The sequence below is a fragment of the Lepidochelys kempii genome, chromosome 6 (assembly GCF_965140265.1).
Source record: "Lepidochelys kempii isolate rLepKem1 chromosome 6, rLepKem1.hap2, whole genome shotgun sequence".
NCBI classification, from domain to species: domain Eukaryota; kingdom Metazoa; phylum Chordata; order Testudines; family Cheloniidae; genus Lepidochelys; species Lepidochelys kempii.
In genome coordinates this window covers 83,518,277-83,541,118 of record NC_133261.1, presented here as the reverse complement: position 1 = coordinate 83,541,118, position 22,842 = coordinate 83,518,277, and positions in this window count along the sequence as shown.

The window sequence follows — 22,842 nt, the reverse complement described above, 5'->3', positions numbered from 1 at the left end:
ACCCTCCCCTCCTCCCTTCGATCACCGCTTGCAGAGGCCATAAAGTCATTGTTGCTTCACATTCATGCATTCTTTATTCATTCATCACACAAATAGGGGGATGACTACCAAGGTAGCCCAGGAGGGGTGGTGGAGGAGGGAAGGAAAATGCCACATAGCACTTCCAAAGTTTACAACTTTAAAATTTATTGAATGCCAGCCTTCTTTTTTTGGGCAATCCTCTGTGGCGGAGTGGCTGGTTGGCCGGTGGCCCCCCCACCGCGTTCTTGGGCATCTGGGTGAGGAGGCTATGGAACTTGGGGAGGAGGGCAGTTGGTTACACAGGGGCTGTAGTGGCAGTCTGTGCTCCAGCTGCCTTTGCTGCAGCTCAACCACACACTGGCGTATACTGGTTTGGTCCTCCAGCAGCCTCCGCATTGAATCCTGCCTCCTCTCATCACGCTGCCCCACATTTGAGCTTCAGCCCTCTCTCCAGCCCGCCGCTTACTCTCTCCAGCCCGCCACCTCTCCTCCCGGTCATTTTGTGCTTTCCTGCACTCTGACATTATTTGCCTCCGCGCATTCATCTGTGCTCTGTCAGTGTGGGAGGACAGCATGAGCTCAGAGAACATTTCATCTCGAGTGCGGTTTTTTTCTTTCTAATCTTCACTAGCCTCTAGGAAGGAGAAGATCCTGTGATCATTGAAACACATGCAGCTGGTGGAGGAAAAAAAAGGGACAGCGGTATTTAAAAAGACACATTTTATAAAACAGTGGCTACACTCTTTCAGGGTAAACCTTGCTGTTAACATTACATACATAGCACATGTGCTTTCGTTACAAGGTCACATTTTGCCTCCCCCACCGCGTGGCTACCCCCTCAACCCTCCCCGTGGCTAACAGCAGGGAACATTTCTGTTTAGCCACAGGCAAACAGCCCAGCAGGAACGGGCTCCTCTGAGGTGTCCCCTGAAGAAAAGCACTCTATTTCAACCAGGTGACCATGAATGATATCTCACTCTCCTGAGGATAACACAGATAGATAAAGAACGGATGTTGTTTGAACACCAGCAAACGTACACTGCAATGCTTTGTTGTACAATGATTCCCAAGTATGTGTTACTGGCCTGGAGTGGTAAAGTGTCCTACCGTGAAGGATGCAATAAGGCTGCCCTCCCCAGAAACCTTTTGCAAAGGCTTTGGGAGTACATCCAGGAGAGCCGTGAATGCCAGGGCAAAGTAATCCTTTCACGTGCTTGCTTTTAAACCATGTATAGTATTTTAAAAGGTACTCACCGGAGGTCCCTTCTCTGCCTGCCGGGTCCAGGAAGCAGCCTTGGGTGGGTTCGGGGGGTAATGGCTCCAGGTCCAGAGTGAGAAACAGTTCCTGGCTGTTGGGAAAACCGGTTTCTCCGCTTGCTTGCTGTGAGCTATCTACAACCTCATCATCTTTTTCGTCCCCAAAACCTGCTTCTGTGTTGCCTCCATCTCCATTGAATGAGTCAAACAACACGGCTGGGGTAGTGGTGGCTGAACCCCCTAAAATGGCATGCAGCTCATCATAGAAGCGGCATGTTTGGGGCTCTGACCTGGAGCGGCCGTTCGCCTCTCTGGTTTTCTGGTAGGCTTGCCTCAGCTCCTTAAGTTTCACACGGCACTGCTTTGGGTCCCTGTTATGGCCTCTGTCCTTCATGCCCTGGGAGATTTTGACAAAGGTTTTGGCATTTCGAAAACTGGAACAGAGTTCTGATAGCACGGATTCCTCTCCCCAAACAGCAATCAGATCCCATACCTCCCGTTCGGTCCATGCTGGAGTCCCAGAATCGCAAAAGAGCTCCATCATGGTCACCTCTGCTGATGAGCTCTGCATGGTCACCTGCAGCTTGCCACGCTGGCCAAACAGGAAATGAGATTCAAAAGTATGCGGTTCTTTTCCTGTCTACCTGGCCAGTGCATCTGAGTTGAGAGTGCTGTCCAGAGCGGTCACAATGGAGCACTCTGGGATAGCTTCCGGAGGCCAATACCATCGAATTGTGTCCATAGTACCCCAAATTCAAGCCGGCAAGGCCAATTTAAGCGCTAATCCACTTGTCAGGGGTGGAGTAAGGAAATCAATTTTAAGAGCCCTTTAAGTCAAAATAAAGGGCTTCACCGTGTGGACGGGTGCAGGTTTACATTGATTTAACGCTGCTAAATTCAATCTAAAGTCCTAGTGTAGACCAGGGCTAAATGAATTTAATGGCTCATATATATTATACAATAGTTAGTAATATATAAGCAATATAAATGTTGGTTTAGCTTAATGTGGTCAGTAAGCCTTTTGAATAACCCTTTTGGTGCAAACAAAGCCTTCTTGGCTTACTAAATATCCTGTTCAGTTTTTGGAATAGCCCTAATTTGGTAACAGGACAAAGAGGTTATTGTGACCTGCCTAACATAAGAATAAACAAGGAACGTCCCTGTCAATAAGAAGATGAATAGCTTTGTTACTGTTAATAGGTAGATACACGTTATATAATCTAGTGTGCAATACTGAATTTCATTATTTGGTCATACACATTACTAATTGTTCTTCTATAAAGAATTCAAGGAGAGGATGTTGATAAAAATAGGGTGTCATCTTGGGTGAGAATTAAGTATACTGAGACTTAAGTCTTTGCCTTAGTTTGTGTATGTATAGCCAATTCATTGGCTTGTTGCCTTTCAGTTGATCACTGGGGTGTGGCATTCTGTACCTATGCTGAAATAAACCTGTTCCTTGGATTTGAACTCTGAGTTAGCAGTGGTGAACAAGCAGTGAACATCTGCTTTGTTACGTACGTAAGGTAACCTGTGGTCCTGGTTGGTGGTCCTGAAAAATCCTTACATCTTCCTCCTTACTAAAAGGAATCATTAATAAAACTTAAGAAAAGTATAGGAAATCCCACCACCACATAAAGGCCCTTCATAGCAGCCTCTGTCAATAGTTATTGACCTACAAATGCAGTGATACCACACTGGTCCATAAACTCCCTTACCATAAAAATTAAAAGAAATAGATTATTATTTATTGTATAATGGTAATGCCTAATTGGCCCAATCAAGATAGGGCCTTTAGAAATACTGTAAGTGAGAATCCATGCCCCGCAGTGCTTTCTCAGTAAATTGAGAGAAAAGTAAGAAAGTCCCCTTCCACCTGCTCTTGCAATATTAAGTTTGTTTGAAATTCTAGCTTGGACACCCATGTGCACATTCAGGAGCCTTCTACAATGAAACTAAGATGTGTCATCACTGAGCATTACTCCTTTCTGTTAGTGTACTTGTGGTGGTTTAGTATGTGTTTATGTATCTACATCAAACTACAAACTCCACTTTGTACTATGAGCACCATTTTGATTGGGAGACTGTTCTGTGCCTTCCTAGCTATCTTTCCGCCTCCATATTGGACTGAAATTCCAAGAGGTGTTGACACAGGGCTAACAATTATGAGAAATTAAGGTCATTTACTCTGAATGACATTGCCCTGGTAATACAATGGGTATGATAAAGAGTGTGGCCAAAATGGCAGTAACCCAGTTTTTCCTGTTTGGCTTAAGGTGGCCAGTAACCAAGCAACAGATCACCTGATGGGGGGGGGGGGGGAGAGGGCTTTGAGTCTGACCAGGAGGGTTACATGTCAGAAGGGACAGGACGTGTTAAAAGGACAAGCTCTGCTCTCTTACCAGCCAGACAAAAAAGGAAAATCTGAGGAGGAGGGAGGAAGGCGGGTCTTGGGACACTGAAAGGACTGACCAAAACCCAAAAGGCTCTTGGAGTAGTGAAAACCATCAAGAAAGCTTTATTTTTACCTAGATCTGTATATCTCTTGTGATTTTTCTGAGTAACGTGCATTTGGTTTAGAAATTCCTATGCAGAGTCTGTGCATTACTTGCATCAACAATCATGTCTCCTGAAGGGTTGAATTAAAAAATGGAGTACCCATGGGGATGGAGTTCTGAGGAGGGTATGCTTGAGCAACTATGGTGTCTTGGAGGTAAGAATTGATTCTGGGGACCAGGGAAACTTCACTAAGGGACCCCATTCCCTAGAAGTGGCACCATACAAAAAAATGTCTGGGAAGCCAGAGCCAGAGACCCTGGCTGGAGCCTGACCAGGCCCAAGAGAGCTTAGAGAAACATGGATCCAGAACGTGGGTCCAAACACAGCAACCTGGTGAGCATCTACCAAGGGGAGCTCAGCCAGGACTGAGACAGTAGTGTTGGACTTACTGGGGTGGAACAGGTAATCAAAAGTGGTCATGGGTTATATCAAAAGCAGGTAGCCTACCACACAATCAGTGGGGCCACTGGATGATCAAGGTTCTAAGGAAGCACTCAAAGAAGACAAAGTAATTGAGAAGAAGCTAAATGAATTATTTTCATTGGTCTTTACTGCAGAAGACACAAGGAAGATTTCCACACTTAAGCCATTCATTTTAGGTGTTAAACCTGAGGAGCTGTCCCAGATAGGTGTCAGTAGAAGCGGTTTTGGAACAAACTGATAAATCAAACAGTAATAAGTCATCAGGACCAGATGATATTCACCCAAGAGTTCCAAAAGAACGCAAAGATGAAATTGCAGAACTATTTACTGTGGTATGTAAACTATTGCTTAAATCAGCCTCTGTACTAGACGACTGGAGGAAAGCTAATGTAACACAGATTTTTTTTTCTTAAAGGCTCCAAAGGTGATCCTGGCAATTGCAGGCTGGTAAACATAACTTTAGTACCAGGCAAATTGGTTAAAACAATAGTATAGAACAGAATTATCAGACATATAGATGAACACAGCACATTGGGGAAGAGTCACATGGCTTTTGTAAAGGGATATCCTATTTCACCAATCAATGAGAATTCTATGCGTGGATTAACAAGCATGTGGACAAATATAATCCAGCAGATATAGTGTACTTGGACTTTCAGAAAGCCTTTGACAAGGTCCCTCACCAAAGGCTCGTAAGAAGTCATGGGATAAGAGGGAAGGTCTTCTCATGGATTGGTAACTGGTTAAAATATATTGGGGTGGGGGGGAAGGTAGGAATAAATGGCCAGTTTTCAGAATGGAGAGAGGTAAATAGCTGGGTCACCCAAGGATCTCTACTGGGACAAGTGCTGTTCAACACATTCATAAATGACCTGGAAAATGGGGTAAACAGTGAGGTGGCAAAGTTTGCAGACAATACACAATTACTCAAGATAGTTAAGTCCAAAGTTGACTGTAAAGAGTTGCAAAGGATCTCACAAAACTGGGTGATTGGGCAACAAAATGGCAGATGAAATTCAATTTTGATAAATGCAAAGTAATGTGCATTGGAAAACATCATCCCAACTATCCATACAAAATGATGGGATCTAAATTGACTATTACTCAGAAGAAAGGTCTTGGATTCATCATGGATAGCTCTCAGAAAACACCTGCTCAATGTGCAGCGGCAGTTGGAAAAGCTAACGGAATGTTAGGGACCATTAAGAAACAAAGAGATAATATGACAAACATAATGTCACTCTAAGTCCCACACCTTGAATACTGCATGCAGATCTGGTCACCCCATCTCAAAAAAGATATATTAGAATTGGAAAAAGGGACCGAGAAGGGCAACAAAAATTATTAGCGGTATGGAACAGCTTCCATATGAGGAGAAATGAAAGAGACTGGGACTATTCAGCTTAGAAAAGACATGACTAAGGGGTGACATGATAGATGTCTATAAAATTACAAATGGTGTGGAGAAAGCAAATAAAAGTTATTTATCTCTTCACATAACATAAGAACCAGGGATCATGAAATTAATAGGCAGCAGGTTTAAAACAAACAGAAGGAAGTACTTCACACAGCACAGACAAACTTTGGAAGTCGTTGCCAGGGATGTTGTGAAGGTCAAAAGTATAACTGTGTTCAAAACAGAATTCTATAAATTCATGGATGACAGGTGCATCAATGGCTATTAGCCAAGATGGTCAGGGATGAACCTCATGCTCTGGGTGTCCCTAAATCTCTGACTGCCAGAAGCTGGGACAGGATAACAGGGAATGGATCACTGGATGATTGCCCTATTCTGTTCATTCCCTCTGGAACTTCTGGTACCGGCCACTGTTGGGGTAGATGGACCATTGGTCTGACCCAGAATAGCTGTTCTTATGCCTTATCAAAGGGCTTGTGCTTGGTCAGGTACCCCAACTGTTTAAACTGCTCAGTGATCTCTGGTATATTGTTGTAGGAACGTGTGTTCAAGTTAATCAAAGTATGCATTACTGTGCACATCTCCATAACAATAGCACCCACCAGGGACTTCCCACCCATAAACTGGTGCGCAGATAACAAACGATCTAGTGTCCACAGAGAAATAGCACCTCTGCCCCTAGAAAAGAGTTGCAATTATCCTGGTGTTTTGGCTCTGCAATGTCAGTGCAAACTCACCACAGAGGTACAGAAATGTCATCTTCCCCTTCTAAAGTTATAAAGCTACCATTCCCAACCCAGGTCATGAGAACAACTCTGTTTCCCCAGTGATTGTTTGGAATCAAAAGTCATGCTCTACCCGGGGAGCATCACTGACAAGTATTGCACAGACCCAGCTATCCTAGGGGCATGACTGTTGGCAACAAAAACTCCACTGACTAGAGGCTTCTGGCTCCCCACAGCTATTGCCTGAACTCCCTCCATTGAGTCACTGCAGCCATCTTGCTAGTGCTTTTCAAGAACTCCAGCAGCAACCTTTCTTTCAGAGTAAGCAAGTGCAGAGCATTTATCCTGGCTTCCATTTTGAGAAAAGGACTAGGAAATGGTGCCAGGATCTGCTGACTTCTCAGAGATTCTCCAAGGAACGATGGGAGTTGGACCTTTTCTCCCATAATATCACTGGGCTGCCAGAAAGGCTGAATTGCAACTGAAATAGCATGGCTGGCTTGGACACACTGCTATCCCACTGTTACACTAGTGCTATCCCGTCAGCTCAATTCTGTAGTGTCTGAATTGATGACAAAAAATCAGTCTCACAACTAGCAGCTGAGAAAATGCAATACTAATGAGTTTGTGACAATGCTTATTTTCATGCAAAAAATTTCAACTACAGCTCAAGTATCAGCTATGTAGCAATCAGGCAGTAGCTACTTGAAATCAATGACTGAGGACTCGGGGTATATTGCAGTAGTTAACATTAATGACATTTTTATCGGTGTTAATGTGGCTTCATTTCCATCTCCGCAACCATCAGACTAACAGTTGAAGTGGCCCATTCACTTACCCACACTCAGTTTTCATGAACCATTATGATTAAACGTACTATATGGTAGGAGAAACCAGCCCAGATTTAATGGGACAGTTTCATTAGGAACTTATCAGCAGCCATACGGATAATTTAGCCTAGACTATTTTCTAAAGCAATTACTGTACCTCTAAACCTGTCATGACACAAATTGTATCATTCATTCATTTTTAAAAAAGATGAACCAAAAACCATGGTGGCGCCTTTTGATTCCCCCTCATAGCCCAAATTATTACTTATTTCCTTTTTCATAGTTTGAACTTGAACAGAGAAGAAAAAATGGAAAGAAATTATAAAAACAACCAATCATAGCTCTGAATTGAAGTTTCCCATGCACCAAAACACATTGACAATATACTTCATGTGTGCCCTAAGTTATTTCTAGAGCTGACCAATGATTTTTGGTGCTTCTGTTTTTTCATGCCCGGTTTGAGATGCCTAAGGCTTGATTTTCAGAAGTGCAGAGTATCCACAAGTTCAGCTGAAGTCAATGGGAGTCATGGATGCTCAGGTCCATTGAGGTGTCTCCACTGGGGCAACTAAAATATAGAAATACCCCAAATCACCAGACACTTTTGAAAATTTTAAACTTTATTTCTACGTGCAAAAAATGTTTCAGTTTAGGGTAGCGCCTGGTCCAGGAACTGATGTTACTGAGGAGATTTGACAAGGGTGAACATAGGAATTTCCATACCCGTTCAGACCTGTTTCTGCTTCACAGGAAGGTTCAAGAAAGAACTGCAGTAGGTAGTTACAGAATATCCTGCTCACTGGGAAAGTTTCTTCCTCACCCCATTAATTAGAGCTTGGTTTATGTTTTGAAGCATGAATGTTTATATCCTGAACAAAATACTTTTTGAACAGGTTTTTATTTTAAATCTTTACTATTGTGAATCCTTTAAGAGTCTTGCTTAGGAAGAGAAGGCTAGTCCAGTGGTTACGGTATAGGATGTGTGGGAGTTGGCTTCCATTTCCTGCTCCACCACAGATTTCCTGGGTGATCGTGGGTAGGTCACTTAGGGCCAGGGTTTTAAAGGCAGGTGCCTAGCTTACATCAATTTCAATGGGAGTTGGACGCCGAAATACGTTCAAAAGTCTGGCCTCTAGTCTGTTTCTCAGTGCCCCCACTGTGAAATGGGGATGAGAGCACTTCCCTACCTCACAGGGATATTGTGAGGATAAACACTAAAGTTTGTGACAAACTCAGATACTATGTTAATGGGGGTCATAGAAGTACCTAAAATGCTCACCATTTTCATTCTCCTAAACTCTACTATTTTAACAGTTATATCAACAAATGTAGAATTTGGCTAAAGTCAGCAAGGTAAGGGTCACACCCTCATCTTTTCTGTCAAAAGAATGGTCTTTTTCAAAGTATTAGCTGTGGCTATTGTATACATGATGCACACACTTCAAGTATTAATGAGTTATCCCAACTCACTCATCACCACAAGTTTTGGTGAAAACTGTGGGTAACTAAGTTTTCAATTTTCTTTCTTGATAATATCAGTAGGAGTTGCCTGTAAAAACAACATTAAAACCATTTAAAAGGCAGAAGGTTTTTTTTCCCTATGCTTGGTGTGATCTCAAAAAAACAAATCCAAAACAAAAAAACCCCATTCCATACATAAGTTGAGCCATATAACATCTTCATTCCACAAAGGAAGAGTAATGGAAGTTGTATTAAGGACACTACTCTGCAAAACTACCTTTTTCCTATGAATCTTCCTACAAAGAGTTACACACATGCTTAACCTTATGCACATTAATAGGCCCCTTGAAATCAATTGCATAAAGTGAAGCAAGCATAGAAGGCTCAGCAGGGATGGGCCTTACTCTTTAGTGGGGTGGTGATCATTCATACTTATTGGAGCTGCAACTGTAGGAGGACAGAGTGGCAGTCTGTCAGAAGAATTTACCTGCTTTTATAGATTTAGCTAAAACCCCAAAAGTATTTAAATGAATTTAAATTAAACTGAAATCTCTATGGCTGTGTAGACTTCATGGAGAAGTGTAATTCAATAGCAACTGCGTTTTTTAAAAGGAGATGAATAACAGTTGATATGGTGATGTATAATTCAGTAAAAACCACAACTGAATCTTTTCCTAGGCCATTCTTACCACCCCAAATTAAAACTTGTCAAAAAAATGTAATGTTGGTAAAAATCCCAGTGCTTTGATGAAATTTTGGCCCCTCTTCCTGGGTACTGGGATTTTATCATAATCTTCATGGTTCTTGAGAGGGGAATATCTGGTGTTCTGGGGAGATTTATAGGGACTTTTTCTTATTGGCAGGAGGACCATTCTTTTCTTGTTCCTCCTATGTGGTAAGTGGGGGAGTTGGGAATGGGCAGGTTTCAAAAGCTTATTCTCCACTAGCAAAGAGAGGGTGGCCAGACAGCTAATGCTAGCAGAATTGGACCAAACACTGTTTGTCCTGCTTAATTCTCAATCTAGGCAGAGAAAAAGTGGTGGTCAGTGTAATTTTTTCCAGCCCAGCCTTGTGAGATGCAGGCAGAGTAGAGGAACAGATGTCCACAGCAAAGTCTGCACTAGAGGCAAATTCTGGGGGAAAGGAGGAGCTTGCTTTTGTTGCAATATCTGTGTTCACAGAACCACATCAAAAACAGAGGACTGATAATTAATTTAGCCTCCATAGATATTCACAAACTCCTCAGCAATATTTATAAAATACTACTAATTAGGGCAAGTAATATCAGTTTTTCTCAGGTGCCCTCTGGTATCTAAGTGCCATACCACATCTCATAATTCTTGTCTAATCAGCTTCCAGGATTGTCACTGAATGTGTCATTCAGAAACCTTTTAAAGGCAGTGTGAAAAGATGGAAACAACTACAAGCCTGGTTGGGAGATCTCTTTTTGTTCAGAACTTTGCAAGGCTCAATTATCACTGAGCCCTGTGAGAAGCAGATGGAATGATGGGAACCAAAGATTCAGTGGTGGTTGGAATCTGACAGCTGATCAGAGAATTTAGGAGTAACCACTAGGTGGGGTAACAAGTGGTTGTTTTCCCCAGCCTGGGGCCGTTCTGTGCATACACATTGGGGAACATGTACAAACAGCAACTAAGGAGCTTTTGAACATTTTACTCATCCTTCCTAATTCATTTGCAAAAGGAGGATGTACTGTATTTATCGCAGGTTAAGATGTTTGTAAACGTGATTTTAGTCTGAATATTTTGTTTAGGCTCTGAGCTGGATACGCGTGTTCATCTGAAGAGTTGCCATAATAAGATACAAAGAACTATATGGGGGCTGGAATGCAATGACTAAAGCTCCCCTATAGGAAGGATGAGAGTTGGCATTATGCCTAATTCTTCTGAGCAGTTTGGAGATCAAACACAACATGGATCTCTGTTGGCATTAGATCTTATATTCCTGGGCAACATTTACAAATAGCTGGGACTCTGTTGGACTGGTGCCTCTATAGGTTTTTTGATATGGTGACCTTCAATGTCTGAACTATTTTAAAATAAAACTTTGAAGAAATTAGAGGAGAACATCAGAGACAAGAACTTTAACACCCCTCCCCCACTCAGAAAACTAAGTGTTTTGTGACAATGTTTAAACTAGCCAAGAATAAATTATTGGCCATTGGGCATAATATTTGTGTGTATTAGGGCTTTATGACACATCATTTTGACTGCTAAACTTGGTTTACTTTCATCTGTCATAACACTAACTATAACACTTCTATAATACCAGCATTTTAGACAAGTTCAAATAGCTTCATGTTATCTATCAGTGATTGTTTTGTGGAGAGGAGGCAGGGAAATCTCGCACACGCACACTCTCCTCAAACCTATTTATTTCTTGGCCTGAAACAGCTAAAGAAAATATTTTCCTCTTTTCTCTTTTTTCTGTGACTTGCATGATTTTTATTAAATACATCACAACACTCTCTATTCTTGGCCTGCTGCTTTGTGATGATTCTGTAACTCGGCAAGCCCCGTTGTGCATGTACTGTTTTAATCTAGAGAATGCAGACCTACTTTCATTCATTTCTTTAAATAACTACGATCCTTTGGCACTTCAGTCATTTCAAATGGGCTGCTTTGTACCTATCTTGTGATTTTATAAATCTTGAACTTTTTTCTTTTTTTGACTCATCATTTTGAATCATTTATCAAAACTCACACAAAGGAAATAACAGCTTGCTACATGTGTGGAAATAACTTGTATGAATCAGTATCTAAATAGTTATTTAAAAATCATTTGGAAGCTCATTATTTAGCTAATTAGTAAAATGTAGTTTTTAAGAAGATATACAATCCACTCTGATTCTCTGAATCAGTTCACAAACTTTAAATTTTTGTGCTTAAGAAATAAATATCTTTGAGACCTGCCACAGAATGGACCAACCCAAAACCAGCATCAGTACATAGCTAGATTTTAGTAGGTTTGAGATCTGAATCAGACCTCTGCAGGTTGGGCCCATCTTCAGCTTGTAATGTATTGCATACTGACAATGTATACTAAAGATACTCATAAGAAGCATTATGTTGCAGTCAAGATAGACAGTATGTTGTTCACTTTGCTTTCCCAGTCTTTGACTTGCCACATAGACAAGAACTAGCTGCTTGAACTCTACCTAGATAAGACCTTGAACTCTACCTAGATAAGACCGAGGTAATGCTTGTTTGCTATGGGAACCACTAGAATGGAAGTGAGGGCATGTGCTCACCCATGTTTAACTTTGGCTAATACAGTAGGGGTCTTATGGTTCTCTAGTTGCTTCTGGCAGGCTAGAGTGCAGTGCTGCCAAGATTGCTTTTTTTCCCACACTATCTGTCTGCCTAGAAGACTGTAATAAGATGTGCACCTGACCAGTTATCTATCCCATTGTCACCTCCAGACTGGATTACTGCAATGGACTAAACATGAGGTTACAATTAAAGGCCACTTGGAAACTTTGGCTGGCACACAACGAATCTACTAACAGAAATTTAATATTTTATATATCCTGAGTTATCTAAAGGCTGCGCTGACTTCCAGTTAGTTTCGAGATCCAATTGAAGATGTTGATTTTTGATCTATAAAGCCCTTTCTGGTTCAGGTCCAGAAAAATGTAGAGGCCTCCTCTCCCTTGTACTTTGCCATGACAGATGAGATCAATCAGGATGCTTAAGCTGAGGGTTTCTAGATATGAATTTCTGAGGAACAGGGCAGGATACTTTCAGTAGAGGGTCCTGGACTCCGTTTAACTTCCATCCTACAGTCCTGCAGAGCAAATTCCAAGACAGCTTCTGTCTGTTACTCAAGTATTCCATGAAAGATAGGGTGAGCTGTATTTTTTAACACTATATATCTAGATCATTAATTTTGCAAGTGTCTTTAAATGACAGGCCTCACATATAAATCAAATATTAAATAAATTAAACTGGACTCAGTGGAGAACAGCATTCAAACTGGATAAAAAGCAGTCCCAATAAACAGATTGGTGAGAAAAGGGCGGCAAAATGGTCCAAGTTGAACTGATCCCCAACCCAAGAAATCTTTGCATTAAGCCTTAGGGTCAGTCTATCCGGGAAAGTTTTACCACTTATACCAGTACTGGGAGCTGAAAGTCTTTGCTGTTGCATGGGTGTGGCTTTTGGGCCAAGTAATCCACCCTCTGTGAAGTCTGCCTCACACAAACAATGAAACCGTTACATGCAATTAGCTGTAGAGTAAGATGATTGCCGAGTTCTCTCTGGTATCAGGGAGATCTAGGATGCTTGGCATGGCTTATATATGCCTTGTTGAAGATGCCTTGTTGTAGCAGTAAACCTCACAGGAGTAATTTGTAAAGTCCAAATTGCTGAGGACTTAAACTGGAGGTAACAGACAACAAATCCTGGTGATTATTGAACCTTTGTGATATTCTAAACAAAAACCATGTGACTGTTGCCATCACTTCACACTGACTCAAGACATTCTAGGCTTCAGAGTGATACAAGACAGTGACAACCCAGGCTCTGAGGCACAGCCAGGCAGCTCTGCATGCTGCCCCGTCCACAGGCGCCACCCCTGCAGCTCCCATTGGCCGGGAACCACACCTCCGCATACTACGTAGGAGCCAGCGTGTGATCATGTGGACAAGATCTACCAGCCAGAGACATGGGAAAGAATTCTCTGTAATAACTCAGAGCCCTCACCATCTAGAGCCCTCCCTCAGAGCCTTCCCCATCATTGCTAAACCCACGGTTGTGAGTTCAATCCTTGAGGGGGCCATTTAGGGATCTGGGGCAAAAAAAAAAAATTGGGGATTGTGTCTGCTTTGAGCAGGGGGTTGGACTAGATGATCTCCTGAGGTCCCTTCCAACTCTGATATTCTATGATTCTATGATCAGCCATTGGAGATATTTTCTGCAAGCTGACAGATCGGCTATGTGCCATTGAAGGCAGTCTTATCATACCATCCCCTCCATAAATTTATCAACCTCAGTCTTGAAGTTAGTGGTTTTTTTTTCCCTTCTACTCTCCCCTTGGAAGGCTGTTCCAGAACTTCACTCTTCTGATAGTTAGAAACCTTTGTCTAATTTCAAGCCTAAACTTGTTGCTGGCCAGTTAACATCCATTTGCTCTTCTGTCCACATTGGTGCTTACCTTAAATAACTCTTCTCATTCCCTGATATTTATCCCTCTGATGTATTTGTAGAGAGCAATCATATCTCCCTTTAGCCTTCTTTTCGTTAGGCTAACCAAGCCAAACTCTGTGAGTCTCCTCTCAGAAGGTAGGTTTTCCATTCCTCAGATCATCCTAATAGCCCTTCTCTGCATCTGTTCCAGTTTGAATTTATCTTTCTTAAACATGGGAGACTACTAATTACAGACAGAGTAATCCATGCCCACCCAGTCACTGACAATAAAGCACACAGGCTTCAGGTGGTGGATCACCTTGATTTCTGAACAGGCCATGGATGAAGACAATGTTTTTTGTGGGGTGGGGCGGATCTGTAGTGTCCTCAGAAAGCCTCTGGGAGTAAAGGATAATAATTATTAATAGATTTTAGTGGATACTGACCCCTGCCCAGAGTATCACCATTTGTAACCATGAGCCAGAAAACTAAGGAACAGTCTCTTAACAGCATTCCTGAGTATTCTGCCTGTACTACAAAATGGCTGGACCACCTGCTGCTGGTGCTCCAGCTTAGTGACAATGCTGCACCTGGTCCCAGTAACCTCAGAGTTGATATAACTAAGACACATTTTAGTTCAGTGTCTTTCCAGAGATGTGTACCTGTTATTTCCTGCAAACACCTAGCAATGTTCCCCTAAAGAATGCCAGTATCTTGCACCGCAATACAATACCAATCCTATTCCCATTAAAGTCTGGCAGATCTTTGCCACTGATTGCATAAAAGCAGGACTGGAGCCTTATCCTACTTGCCTTTTTAAACAGATTTTATCCCTGGAAAAACATTCTGCAGAATTGCTATTATCATCCACAGAAACAGAAATGAGGATATAGGCAGGAATTTTCATCTGGGATTAGAAATGGTGTCACAGAATTTGTGAGGTGAACAGATACAGGAACGCTGTTGCAGACTTCAGCAGCTGCAGAGAAGACTGCATCACTGATGACCAGACTGGGAGAAGGGCCTAAGAGTCTAAAATCAATCCCTGGCAAGATAATGGATTGGCTGATATGGGAATCAATTAATAAAGAATTAAAGGAGGATAATGTAATTCATGCTAATAAAATGGGTTTAGGAAAATAGATTCTGGCAAACTGACCTGATATCTTTTTTGAGATTACACATTTGGTTGATAAAGGTAATAATGTTTACAAAATAGACTTCTGTCAGGCATTGACTTAATACTGCATGGCATTTTGTTTAAAAAATTAAAATTAACATGGCACACATTAAATGCATTAACATCTGGCTGATAGGTTTCAAAATATAATTTTAAACAGGGAATAATCAGATGGATGTGTTTCAAGTGAAGTTCTGGGGGGCATGGATCAGAATTCACATTGCACTCCCTGTCAGTTCCCAGCCTAGGACGGGGAAGCTAATGATCCAAGCAGCAGACCAAATTCAGTGATGAATCCGGGTCATGTGCCACTTGAGGCACATTTTTGTGCATATGCTAAGTAATGGGGTCCTGCAGGGATTGATTCTGGCTCTATGCTAGTCAACATTTTTATCAATGGTCTGGAAGGAAATATAAAATCAACAAAGTTTGATTGTAATATATAATATAAAATATAAATATAAAAGCTGACAAAGTTTGCAGATAACACCCCTTCAATTTTTGTGCAAAATATTGAAGACAGATGACTGATACAGACATCTGGATTGCTTGGTAAACCAGGTGAAGCAAATTATATGTGTTTTAATACAGCTAAATGTAATGCATATCCATATATCTAGGAATAAACAAAATAGGCCATACTTACATGATAGGGGACTCTATCCTTGGAAGGAATGACTCTGAAGAAGATTGGGTTGGGGTTGGTGGATAACCAGTTCACATGAGCTCCCAGTGCAATGTTGTGGCCATAAGTGCTAATGTGATCTTTGGATCTCTCGAATAGGAGTAGAGAAGTTATTTTACCTCCGTATTTGGCACTGGTGTGATTTCTACTGGAATACTATTCCCAGTTCTGGTGCCCACAATTCAAGAAGGATGTTGATATATTGGACAGGATTCAAAGAAGAGCCACAAGAATGACTAAATGGTTAGAAAACCTACCTTATTGTGGTAGATTGAGCTCCATAATTCTATTTAGGTTAATAGAGCAAAGGTTAAGGGGTGACTTGATCACAGTCTATAAGTACCTACATAGGGAACAAGTATTTGATAATGGGATCTTCAAACTAGCATAGAAAAGTATAACATGATCCAACAGCCGGAAGTTGAAGTTAGACAAATTTAGACTGGAAATAAAGCATACATTTTTAATTGTGAGTAATTAACATTTGGAACAATTTACCCAGGGTTGTGGATTCTCCCACTTACCTTTTTTTAAATCAAGATTAGATATTGTTCTAAAAGATACGTTGCAGGAATTATTTTGGGGAACTTCTCTGGACTGCATTATGCAGGAGGTCAGACCAGATAATCACAATGGTTCCTTCTGGCCTTGGGATCTATGAATCTATCCAGGTCCCTGGCCTCAACATTCCCCTCTTTTCTACCTCCAGAAGGTAACCTATTTTACCTCATTGAAAAGATGAAGAATATTAATGATTTGAAGGAATGGGGAAATCTATCTATAGATGCCACAAAAATATTGACTATATAAATATTACCAAACAAATTGGTTGGCTGAGAGTTAAGGTTTAGAAGTGGTATTCCAAACAACTTGTAAAATTACAGTTTAAATTTGAAACCCCAAATATTAAAAACTATGGAAATCACTACTAAGGTTAGGCATACATCCGACACCAAACATCACACACTATTAACATTCCCCATATGCTGCACTATCTACACAATGACAAAACAACCTTAACTCTGTCCCTGTAGTGACATCAGCCTCCAGTCTTTCTTTGCTCATTGCATATCTAAGGCCTGATCTTGAAAGCCTTTGTATATGCAATTAAAGATTTGCAAGATGAGTCTCATACTTGTAAGAGCTATTAGTTCTGAATGAACAAGTGTTATGTATAGGTTTAAAGAACTATTTACACAGTGGCTGTGGACATAATACGTTATAAATGCTGATATATTGATAGGATGAGGATAGTATCTTTTTTCAAAATAGTTGAAACCATTATATTCACACACATTCATGCTCATTCATACCTATTTGTATACACCCTTATATGCACTGGGTCTGAACTTGCAAACTCAACACAGGCAAACCCCCCATAGGATCAGATCTCCTCTTGCATGTGTACACACACACACGTGGAATAAAGAACATAGTTTAAAAAAATCCTGCTACTTTAATTATCATATAAGATATAAACCAGGATTTAGATTATGCTCTCCACATGGATGGATGAAGGCTTGAACCTAAAGTTTAAAGATTTAATTTTCTGTTGCTCTTAATGAATATTACAACAGCGGCAGCCCCTGTGGCTTGGTATAAAAAGCAGTGTATATACCTACTACAACATTTGAAGACCTCCTCAGTTTTCTGTTTTTAATGTGATGAAAATTTGTACAAGTAACAAAGGAAAAATGTCATGGTAACTAAAACATTTCCTATACATGTATTTTAGAGGGAAACTAAATCAAAGGTCTTCAAAGAATTACTAGGGTTCTTTCTAGGAGGTTATTGACAAATATGTAGTTTGTCTCGTGAGTTTGTGCCTCTTTCACAGATTGGTGTATTTGTGATCCTACAGGCAGGAATAAGTGTCTGTAATTCATTTCTCCTTGTTAACTAGTGTGCTTTTGTGTGTAGGATGATTGACAGCAAACTCGGCTTAGTCCCAACGGATGAGCTTGTTAGCAAAACCCTAGCATCCTATCTCTAATAAAGCATATCAGCAGTACATTTTGTCCTATCTATTAGCCTCTCTGTTTCTTTTTTGTGAAAAGCTGAGTGTCCCTTTGAAGCAATGACAAATAAACCCCTGAACTGAAGTGCTAGGCTGCCTTATGGACAGCTGGATAGTAAATGTCACACCGTGTACAGAATGCCTATTATCAGAGTGAGCCATTTGTTCCATTCCTTTCAGTATCTTAATGTAATACAAAATTGCTAAATCAAGCCCCATGTCTGTGACAGAACATAATTAATGAGAAAGCAGGAGCCAATTCAACACTCTTTATTGGGACCTAATTGGCTCAGGCAACAGAGTTGTCACTCAACAAGAGACTTCCTTTAAAGCAATTTTGTTCTTGGTTGTATTACAGAGCCTATTAAATTGTCCCCTCCTTGATCACACAAAGAAGTATCTGCATGTAATAATTAGCTTTTCCAAGGGGATTTTTTTAACTCTTTCAATAATAGAACATTTTTAAGCTCTGCTGGAGAAAACAGCCAGGCCATGGAGATACGCAACCTCCAGGCTCAATAACTGTGATGCATGTTTCTTGGGGAAAGCCTATCAGAAGCATACAGAAGCTACAGCTGGTGCATAATATAGTTACCTGCCTTCAGAGAGAGGTGGGTCAAATTGAGCAGCTAACTGTGCTCTTCATGCTGCATTAGCTACCTATTTAGTTCCAGGTGCAATTCAAAGTGTTGGTGTTTAAAACTCTCCATTATTGGAGATCTGGTTAAGAGACCATTTCATTCCCTATGTAACACTGAAGTAGATTACGTCCATTGTGCAAGGAGAAGTTTTGCCCATCAGCACCTGGAATTTGTCATCCTAGGTTGGCAGTAGGGACTTTTACTGAGAGTGCCCTGTCCTTGAAACTTGCTCCTCCGACTGTCCATCAGAGTTTCATGAGCTGCATGGTTTTTTTTTTTTTTGTTCAGTTGGTTATTATGAAAGGTAGAACTCTTTGAGGTAGTGTGGGGCTCTGAATGCATTTAAAAAATATTTTATAGCACCTAGAGAAACATGTCCATGTTCTGCAGAAACAGACAGTTACAATGTAAATCACACATACACAAGGAGGAACCAGGTTTAGAAATCAGTTCCTTTATCTGCACTGCAAAAATACAAGTCTCTACTACTTGAGGTAAAGGAAAACTTCTTTATTAACGGATGTAGAAGTAGGTCCCTTGTCATCTCAGTGGGCCAGTCACTAGAGTGCAACATCATCCACACCCACATGCATAGCAGCATTATTATGAGATTTTTAGTTCCATTGTGCTAGGTACTGTACAGAGAACAAAAAAGATTGTCCTTTCCCTCCAACAGAACTTATATTTGGTGCTTTGGTTATACCTAACATATAAAATATAGTGAGCAATTAATATACCTGACTATTTGCCAGCAAATTGTGGCAGCAAGTATTGAGCCATGTGCATTTTAAAAGAGCTAAAATAAAATGTAAAAAAATCAATTTTTTTAAAAAAAATTTTAATAGAGTGATAGCTGAATTTTAGGCAATGGGCCCACAATTCATAAGTAAATAACTGGCAATTCTGTTTTCCAGAATTTACTGAACTGCGGTCATAATGCAGTATTTAAAATAAACATAAGTTCAGAACTATATTTTGCAAAAGTTTAACTTTCAGAAATAAATAAAATTAGAGATGCATCTGAATCAATTCTTTTATCCTGAATATTCTCAGGGCTGGAAAAGCTTAGATCCAAATCTGAATTGGAACTTCACAGCTCTGGGCCTATATAAACTAACTCTTTTAGAGGCATTGAGGCTCTGCTCCAACTTCCAGTGAAGCCAGCAAGAGGTTTTCAATAGGAGTTGGACTGAACTTTAAAGCCTCTGGGCATCTATGACCTAGATTTACTATATTATACAACAGGAGCCAATTCTGCAGTCATTTCTCAGGCAAAACTCTGTCTAAAATGGAAACCCAGCAATAGTCAGCAGCAATTACAATGGAGAGCTTGCGCTGTGCTTTGCTTTTACCAGTGACATAATACTTCATGCCTCAGCCGCCTAGAAACAGACACTCAGCTTAGAAACAGACAACTTGATGTAGCTGCTGGAAATATCTTGGGAGGCACAGAAATGGGAATGAGAACGATGAGGCTGGATAAACATGCCCTTTTTTATTTTTTAAAACTGTGTATCAAATTTTTGTGATAGCGAAAACATTTTGAGCAGCCTAAATAAAGGAAAGCAATAGCTGATCTTTTACATTGCAAACAGCTTTCATTTCCCTTCTGTGTCTCCAGAAGACTAGAAAGATATTTCTGATCGATATGGTGGTAGTTCTGGTTACACTCAGAGAGCTGTTTGGGGTGAGACTGTTACAGATACATTCTTCAGTGTGGACGTGCCAGCTCTTTGGAAAGGAATGAAGAAAAGCCTGGGAAAAAAAGTAGACTTCTTTGTCTTTTCCCCTTCTTCAATAAAAATGTTTACAGTTGCTGAACTGCTGATAGCCCTTGGAATCTGCCATAATTATGGGTACACTAAGCACTTCTGATGTCACTCCCATTTTGATTTTCTTGCAAATATGGACAAAATAAAAAATTAGCTGTACCTGCTAATTGCGCTTTACTGTAATATACCTAAACATGTATTACTTTCTCCCAAACCTCTTTAAAACAGTGAGCAAGGAGAAAACCTATAAATGCATTCAAAATCTGAAAAAATATTAATTGTTCCACAGTCTAACAATGTAAAACTAACACAAAAATGAAAATATTAGTAAATAGTGTCCTTTCCCAGCTGATTCATGCACCCTGTGAAAGCACATATTCTCAACATAGATTTATTAGTTTATTCCAGTAACAAATGATATAAAAAACTACCAGAATCTAATTTCCTTTAATCATTTGCAATCAATATCCTAACACCAAAGGTACACAATAGATTAATTTTGTTCTTTCCAGGCTATTTCAGAATTTTAGACATTATCCTGCAGACATTTGATGAAACTGAAATTGAACATGATAAAAGTTGGATTAAAATTTTATTTCAACAAGACATTTTAGAGTGCAATAGTCAGCAGATGACATCAAGTGAGTATTGTGTGTTAAACTAACCACAGAACTGATGAATAGCATTGTCAGAGTACATTCAAAACTCTGAATTCAAATGAACACTCATTTTAAATTTTACAGTAGGTAGCAGATTTTTTTACTGCATATATTTTATCATCGTCCAATGTTTCAGCATGTAATAATTAACAAAGTGCTCAGTTTCTGTAGTTTTGGTCATGATATCTTTGTACCATGAGCTAGCTGCCATACTGCTTAATTCTAACACAAGAGCCAAAAGACTGTTTTTCTCAGCATTCCAGAAGAGCTCAAACTCCAGACATTAGTAACACCTTCCCGACTACCACACAGCAAGACTCTGCATCTCCCCACATGTCCTTGCCTGGAACGTATTCATCAATGATGATGTAAGACTGGACTCAACTGAGCCTAATCAAGAGAGCACTGACATCATTTGATGTGCGTTGGGGAGAGAACTAGGGAGTGAGTAGGCTTTCAGGGCTTACGGACACCAATACTGCAGTGATTTAACAAAAGACAGTCACACATACTAGTTATGGATTAGGATCGCATCATCTGTTGAAATGATGGTCACACCCTGCTGTGCTATTCTACGTCTAGCTCTATGCTGACTGTGATGAGGAATCAGATAATCCATTTGTACATTTGACTTTGACTGTACAAACAAAGACTCTGTTTATCATGAAGAACATTATTCAAGTCCATGGGTTCCTCCTCTACATGACAGGGCAACACATGAAATATCCTGGTAATGACCAATTTGAGTTGTGGCACTTTAAACTGTTTGCTTTTGTGGGGGCAGGTGCCATTAATAGGCAATGAAATTCTCACTGCCGGTGAAGCTGTCAAAAAAATCTGGTTTGTGACAAAGTAACACCTCATTTTGTGTGTCTAACAATAAAATGCTATATTCACCCTACAAAAATGACAAATTTGTGTTGCATATAATTTTAGCATATTCATAAAAATATCAGATTTCTCAGATGAATATTGGTTGTTTTTATCACCTCACCTTCCATAGTCTGTGCCCTGCTCACTGTTGAAATCACTTTGTGGCTGTTGTTGGTCCCTGATACCACAGTCTGCCATGGGCTGGCTTTCACATGGGATACCTACAATCAGTGCTTCCTATAAATACACATTTTGACACCCCAAGTGGTCTTTTGCTGGATTTCAAGGCACCTACTATGATGGAACCTGCATCTTATGAATCTGTATCATGCCAATGCCAACATCAAGGATGGATTTTCTATAGAACAGATGACACTAATAGTGTTAAGAATTCTATTATGTCCATCTTACCTCACAGTTGCTTGGCATCTATGTCTTATAGCTAAGGTCATACAATCGGAAAGTGAGTGCCATACCCCCCTTTAAAGGGCCTGAGTATATGAACGGGTGTAAGTGTGTTCAGAATACAGATTAATTTCTTTAGGACAAGATTCAAAAGTGAAAAGTTAGAAACAAAACAAATATCTATTCAGAAGGATCTCAAATTGCTTTAGAAACTCAGCAAAAGAGCATACATGCAAACTATAATGGGGTGACTTTACCCATCAATATATACAGACGCTAAATGTGAAAAGTCCTTTATTTCAAAAAGTGCTCAGCACTACTACACAACAATTTAGGACTGAAAGTTTAAAAGAACAGTAGACTCTATAAAGAGAATGTGAGGTAGGAAGCATTCTAATTAGCACAGGGCCAATATAGTTACTCTTGTAAAAAGCACCATGGGATATTTAATGACCATAAGAGGTCCAAGCCTCTGTTTTAGATCTCATGCACATGAAGGCACCTCCAGTATCACAATGACTGCTAGTAACACGTGAGAGCAAGGAGTCAAATCAATATTGAATCAGAGGGAAGAGTGCCACCTACTAAATAATAAGCACAATATATTGATGCTTTTGCACTTTGAGATTTTAAAAAGCAAGTACAGACCAGGGATAACTTAGTTCATAAGAATTATTGGGGCCTCACCCTGAGGTGCTAAGGCTGCAACATTTGCAGATCTGCTCTTCCATGCAGAGGGAAGAATGGTCATGGCTTTGGACTATGACTCA